Source organism: Oncorhynchus tshawytscha, unplaced genomic scaffold, assembly GCF_018296145.1.
Source record: "Oncorhynchus tshawytscha isolate Ot180627B unplaced genomic scaffold, Otsh_v2.0 Un_scaffold_1349_pilon_pilon, whole genome shotgun sequence".
NCBI lineage: Eukaryota > Metazoa > Chordata > Actinopteri > Salmoniformes > Salmonidae > Oncorhynchus > Oncorhynchus tshawytscha.
Genome location: NW_024609805.1, coordinates 562,501 through 569,301, shown reverse-complemented (window position 1 = coordinate 569,301; position 6,801 = coordinate 562,501). Strand labels below are relative to the sequence as shown.

General features: G+C 44.3%; 1 protein-coding gene across 1 annotated transcript in view; it reads left to right on the top strand.

Annotated features, from left to right (window-relative positions):
- Positions 1-5,531: 5,531 nt before the first annotated feature.
- Positions 5,532-6,801, top strand: part of LOC112237942 (potassium voltage-gated channel subfamily G member 4-like) — an 11,572-nt gene continuing 10,302 nt past the window's right edge. Inside the window, exon 1 of the mRNA XM_042318475.1 lies at positions 5,532-6,150. The gene's annotated coding sequence lies outside the window, so the exon portion shown is untranslated. The remainder of the gene's footprint in view (positions 6,151-6,801) is intronic.

The following is a 6,801-nucleotide window of genomic DNA, read 5'->3' as shown; positions in this document are numbered from 1 at the left end:
TTTCTTCCTGTAGTCCGTGATTGACTGTAGACCCTGCCACATACCTCTTGTGTCTGAGCCATTGAATTGAGATTCTACTTTGTCTCTGTACTGGCGCTTAGCTTGTTTGATAGCCTTGCGGAGGGAATAGCTGCACTGTTTGTATTCAGTCATGTTACCAGACACCTTGCCCTGATTAAAAGCAGTGGTTCGTGCCTTCAGTTTCACACGAATGCTGCCATCAATCCACGGTTTCTGGTTAGGGAATGTTTTAATCGTTGCTATGGGAACGACATCTTCAACGCACGTTCTAATGAACTCGCACACCGAATCAGCGTATTCGTCAATGTTGTTGTCTGACACAATACGTAACATCTCCCAGTCCACGTGATGGAAGCAGTCTTGGAGTGTGGAGTCAGCTTGGTCGGACCAGCGTTGGACAGACCTCAGCGTGGGAGCTTCTTGTTTTAGTTTCTGTCTGTAGGCAGGGATCAACAAAATGGAGTCGTGGTCAGCTTTTCCGAAAGGGGGGCGGGGCAGGGCCTTATATGCGTCGCGGAAGTTAGAGTAACAATGATCCAGGGTCTTTCCACCCCTGGTTGCGCAATCGATATGCTGATAAAATTTAGGGAGTCTTGTTTTCAGATTAGCCTTGTTAAAATCCCCAGCTACAATGAATGCAGCCTCCGGATAAATCGTTTCCAGTTTGCAGAGAGTTAAATAAAGTTCGTTCAGAGCCATCAATGTGTCTGCTTGGGGGGGATATATACGGCTGTGATTATAATCGAAGAGAATTCTCTTGGTAGATAATGCGGTCTACATTTGATTGTGAGGAATTCTAAATCAGGTGAACAGAAGGATTTGAGTTCCTGTATGTTTCTTTCATCACACCATGTCACGTTAGTCATAAGGCATACGCCCCCGCCCCTCTTCTTACCAGAAAGATGTTTGTTTCTGTCGGCGCGATGCGTGGAGAAACCCGCTGGCTGCACCGCTTCGGATTGCGTCTCTCCAGTGAGCCATGTTTCCGTGAAGCAGAGAACGTTACAGTCTCTGATGTCCCTCTGGAATGCTACCCTTGCTCGGATTTCATCAACCTTGTTGTCAAGAGACTGGACATTGGCAAGAAGAATGCTAGGGAGTGGTGCACGATGTGCCCGTCTCCGGAGTCTGACCAGAAGACCGCTTCGTTTCCCTCTTTTTCTGAGTCGTTTTTTTTTTGGTCGCTGCATGTGATCCACTCGGTTACACTGGTTGTAAGGCAGAACACAGGATCCGCATCGCGAAAAACATATTCTTGGTCGTACTGATGGTGAGTTGACGCTGATCTTATATTCAGTAGTTCTTCTCGGCTGTATGTAAAGAAACCTAAGATGACCTGGGGTACTAGTGTAAGAAATAACACGTAAAAAAACAAAAAACTGCATAGTTTCCTAGGAACGCGAAGCGAGGCGGCCATCTCTGTCGGCGCCGGAAGTACACGTCAGTAGGTATTGGTATGTTATGCAGATCACATTTATCATCCTCCCTTAGCCTTTACCATCCTCCCTTAGCCTTAATCATCCTCCCTTAGCCTTTATCATCCTCCCTTAGTCTTTACCATCCTCCCTTAGCCTTTACCATCCTCCCTTAGCCTTTACCATCCTCCCTTACCTCTACAATGAAAATCCCATAGACCTCTATATTATGGACACGGTATGTGAATTAAAACCGTTTTTTCATTCACATTTACTACAAAACCAAGGTATGAATATGGTCGTGTGCATGTTTTGCTAATCATCTGTATGATTAAAACATTTAGGGAATTTACAGACTTCACCCTCTCTATACCTCTGATGAATATAACAGGAAACCGGTTCGATCACCATGCACTGAAATATCACTCTGTCGGATACAGAGAACATCAACACATTAACATCAACACTGCCAGATGATGTACCCATTGGACTTGGAAGACTGCTGGGAGTTCACCTCATATTTGGATTTCTTAATTCTGCTTTGCCACTAAAATCCTAATAAACACTGAGAACTGAAATATTGTTGTTATTGTTATGCATATTATTATTTTTAATAATAGGGGGAGTAGTTAAAAAATGAACCCCAAAAGGTTCTTCAAAAGGTTCTTAGAGGATCCATTAAAAGGGATTGTTTGAAGAACCCTTTTAAAGAAGAACCCTTATAGGGGTTCCCCCACACTTTCAATTTGAAGAAACTCTAGAGGATACTTCAGGAATCTTTTCTTTTTAGAGAAATCTCTTTACAAAATCATTTCAGCATCCAAACCCCAGCAGTGCACTGTGGTGAATGGTAAGAGACAGCTGTTCTACAACACCTAGGCACAGTGTAATAACTGGGATTGTCATTAAACCTTCACTTGTAGCCTGAATTCATACATCCACTGTTGTCCACGTGCGCCTCGGTCCCGGGCCACTCATCTCTGCCTTGACTAAATGTGTTCTCCTCAAACCACAATGCAATTTTTGGAGCATTTACCCTCCGGTTTCCAGTCAATTCACACATGTTTCGTGTGTCTGACTTGCAGTCATGTTAAATAGTTGTGTAGTAGCCTATAGTTTAATGGACATGTTGTCTTCATTGTCTTACTCCCACTATTTATTTTACAAGGGACGATGTGCCGGACCATACCGTCTTGCTCTCACCCCTGGATAGCATAATGGAAAGCTGTTGACAGTGGAAGGAGTGATGGTGTGAAAATGGAGTCTTGGTAATAAGGTGGTTGTGACACTACAATAGGTGTGATGGTTTATGGTGGTGACAGACAGACGTGAAGAGTGAGGCTGGGAATTGAGCCAGAACAACTAGGATTACCAGCCAGCAGCTACTGAGGAGTGTCATCATGGTCCTGGCAGCTGAACAGAGAGTCCAGGACCTCGGTTTAATGTCTATCTACCCTCTGTATTTCTATAGTCCCTGTCACTGTCCCATGTCCTGGGGTGTTGAGTGTCTTGGCCTGTCACTGTCCCATGTCCTGGGGTGTTGAGTGTCTTGGCCTGTCACTGTCCCATGTCCTGGGGTGTTGAGTGTCACGGCCTGTCACTGTCCCTGTCCTGCAGTGTTGAGTGTCATGGCCTGTCACTGTCCCTGTCCTGCAGTGTTGAGTGTCACGGCCTGTCACTGTCCCTGTCCTGCAGTATTGAGTGTCACGGCCTGTCACTGTCCCCTGTCCTGGGGTGTTGAGTGTCACGGCCTGTCACTGTACCCTGTCCTGGGGTGTTGAGTGTCTTGGCCTGTCACTGTCCCTGTCCTGCAGTATTGAGTGTCTTGGCCTGTCACTGTCCCATGTCCTGGGGTGTTGAGTGTCTTGGCCTGTCACTGTCCCCTGTCCTGGGGTGTTGAGTGTCACGGCCTGTCACTGTCCCCTGTCCTGGGGTGTTGAGTGTCTTGGCCTGTCACTGTCCCATGTCCTGGGGTGTTGAGTGTCTCCTGGCCTGTCACTGTCCCTGTCCTGCAGTACTGGTGTGTTGAGTGTCTTGGCCTGTCACTGTCCCATGTCCTGTCACTATCCCTGTCCTGAGTGTCACGGCCTGTCACTGTCCCATGTCCTGCAGTATTGAGTGTCTTGGCCTGTCACTGTCCCCTGTCCTGGGGTGTTGATTGTCACAGCCTGTCACTGTCCCTGTCCTGCAGTATTGAGTGTCTTGGCCTGTCACTGTCCCCTGTCCTGCAGTGTTGAGTGTCACGGCCTGTCTGGGATAGTAACAACAGAGAATTAGGATCTGCATTTAACATCTCATCAGATGGACGCCACTCCACCATCCCTCCGCCACGCCATTATCCACACTACTGACCTAGACTTAACCCACTGTTCCTAGGCCGCCATTGTAAATAAGAATGTGTTCTTAACTGACTTGCCTAGTTAACTAGTTTACATTTTTATTTTATTTTTAAAAATAAAATAGAGTGTTTGTCACAGAGTAGCTGTATTTGTCTGTGAGGTTATCCACAGTACTAGCCAACCGTCCTGCTATTTCAAAGCGTGTGCATAGCAGACCTTGTCATTTCTTATCTGTTGTATTACTACAATGCAATACCCATCTCTAAGGTGTGTGTGTGTGCATGTGTATGTGTGTGTATGTGTGTATGTGTGTGTGTGTGTATGTGTGTGTGTGTGTGTATGTGTATGTGTGTGTGTGTGTGTATGTGTGTGCGTGTGTTTGTGTGTGTGTGTATGTGTGTGTGTGTGTGTGTGTGTGTGTGTGTGTGTGTGTGTGTGTGTATGTGTGTGTGTGTGTGTGTGTGTGTGTGTGTGTGTGTGTGTCAGATGTGTCTCCTGTGGCTGGATTAACAGTAAGTATACTTGTTCACCTACATTATGTGTCAATGTCCTGACAATTCCTGTGGTCCTGATTAACAATGTCCTGACAATTCACTCCAATGTATTCACTGTGTTCACCTAATGTGTGATTGTGTGTGTGTGTGTGTACCACTGTATGTCCTGACAATTCACTGTAATGTCCTGTGACAATACAATGTCACAATGTGTAATGTCCTGACAATTCACTACAATGTCCTGACAATTCACTACAATGTCCTGACAATTCACCTCAATGTCCTGACAATTCACCTCAATGTCCTGACAATTCACCTCAATGTCCTGACAATTCACCTCAATGTCCTGACAATTCACTACAATGTCCTGACAATTCACTACAATGTCCTGACAATTCACTACAATGTCCTGACAATTCACTACAATGTCCTGACAATTCACTCCAATGTCCTGAAAAAGTAGGAAAACAATCACTTTTTTTCAGGTCCTGAATTTGTTCAAATGTTATTTTAAGCTTAAGGGTTAAGTTTGGGGTTTTGGGGTTAAGGTTAGATTTATGGTTAGGGTTATGGTTTTTGTGGTTAAGGTTAGCTTAGGCTAAGGGTTAGGGTTAGGGGAAAATATAATTTCTGTTGGTCAAACATTTTTCCACTCCAAAAAGAGTCCTAGAATTTCACAAAAACAAAGCTGTGTGTGTGTGTGTGTGTGTGTGTGTGTATGTGTGTGTGTATGTGTGATGTGTGAGAGAGATTGTGCTGTGGCTGCGTGCATGTGTTTGTGCATGTGTGTGAAGTTCATCTGTTCAAGGCAGAAGTCTGCTGACATAAATGAAATGGAGGCTGGGGACCTCATCTTTCTCTGTCCTGCACTAATCCTCTCTGTGTTTGGAATTCTAATTCTGCAGCCTATAAAAACGTTAGATAAAAGTTTGGAATGGTAAACAAGCGGTAATTCTGCAGCCACATAAAAACGTTAAAGATCAAAAGAAAGGGATAGAGAGACTTCATACAGAAAGGGATACACGTAAAGAGTCATAGCAAGAAAGGGATGAGTAAACATAGCAAGAAAGGGATCACGAGAGGGAGAGAGAGAGGGAGAGAGATAAAGAGTCAGTAAAGAGTCATAGCAAGAAAGGGATAGAAGACACGAGAGGGAGAAGAGAGGGAGAGAGATAAAGAGTCATAGCAAGAAAGGGAGAGAGAGAGACACGAGAGGGAGAGAGATAAAGAGTCATAGCAAGAAAGGGAGAGAGAGACACGAGAGGGAGAGAGGGGGAGAGAGATAAAGAGTCATAGCAAGAAAGGGAGAGAGAGACACGAGAGGGAGAGAGAGGTTTTTCGGAGGACAGAACCGTTAGATAATCGCTTTTATTCTCAAATCTGACAATGCGCTTCCAGTTGCCGCCTGTCCCCAACCACCTGCTGAACCAATGTAGATGATGTGGAATTAATACGGATAGGAGAAAAAACACTCCAGATTAGTTCCCGAAAGTGAACGCGCTGTACATACTCTGTAGGGACGGACCTGTGTTGCGGGGAGACGAGCAGTTCCCACTGGGCACAGACGTCAATTCAAAGTATATTTCACGTGAACAACGTCGATTCAACCAGTGTGTGCCCAGTGGGTTGTGTTTGGAACAAGACAAGAGCTCTCGGGGTAGCCTAAACATGGACAGACATCACTCCCATTTCGTTTCGTACTTTGTTTTCGCTCCCGGTCAGTTTTTGAATAGGCCCACCATAGTTCCGTAAAGTTGTCTGCGTGCAGCGGAGCGCACATATGGCTGGTCAATTTGAAGGATGTTGACGCGAAATAATTCGCCTATGATGGAAGTCAATTCACCATAAAGTAAGAGAGGATAAAACGAGTTGTCAGCGACGGTAAGTAACGTTCTGTCTTTGTGAAGTAATTATTTTGCCACGCATACATGCATTAAATAAAACGAATTTGCAATGAGAGCCAAATTGAGGTTAAAAACATACAAAAAACGAGTGTAATCATTTGTTTTCCCTATAAAGCTATTCACAAATTATTGTTATATATATATATATATAACCCTATAAATATATCTCTAATGGATTTATTTCTACTTCATCATATATATCCATATTCATATTATATTTCAGCCCCATGTATTGATATTCATATTATATTTCAGCCTCAAATTGTATTCACACGTTTGTCAAATGGCTTGCTGGCTCCCTCAAGATGACAGACATCTATCACATTTATCAAATTGTAGCTCTCAAATGTAATCAGGCTAAAGTATTTGGGCGTTTGGAATTGATTTTTCAACAAGACATGATAGGCAATGCGTCCCAAATGGCAACCTATTATCTACACAGTGCAACGTATGGGGCTGATGGTCCAAAGTAAATAGTACACTATGAAAGGTTCCATTCGAGGCAGGGACCATGGTGTAGTGCAGTAGTCACAATGGATTCATAATGATAGCTTTTCCAACTGGCAGGGATATTATTGGGCCAGGCCTGTGCAATAACTGTGAAATTGGATGTCTGAAGACTAACATT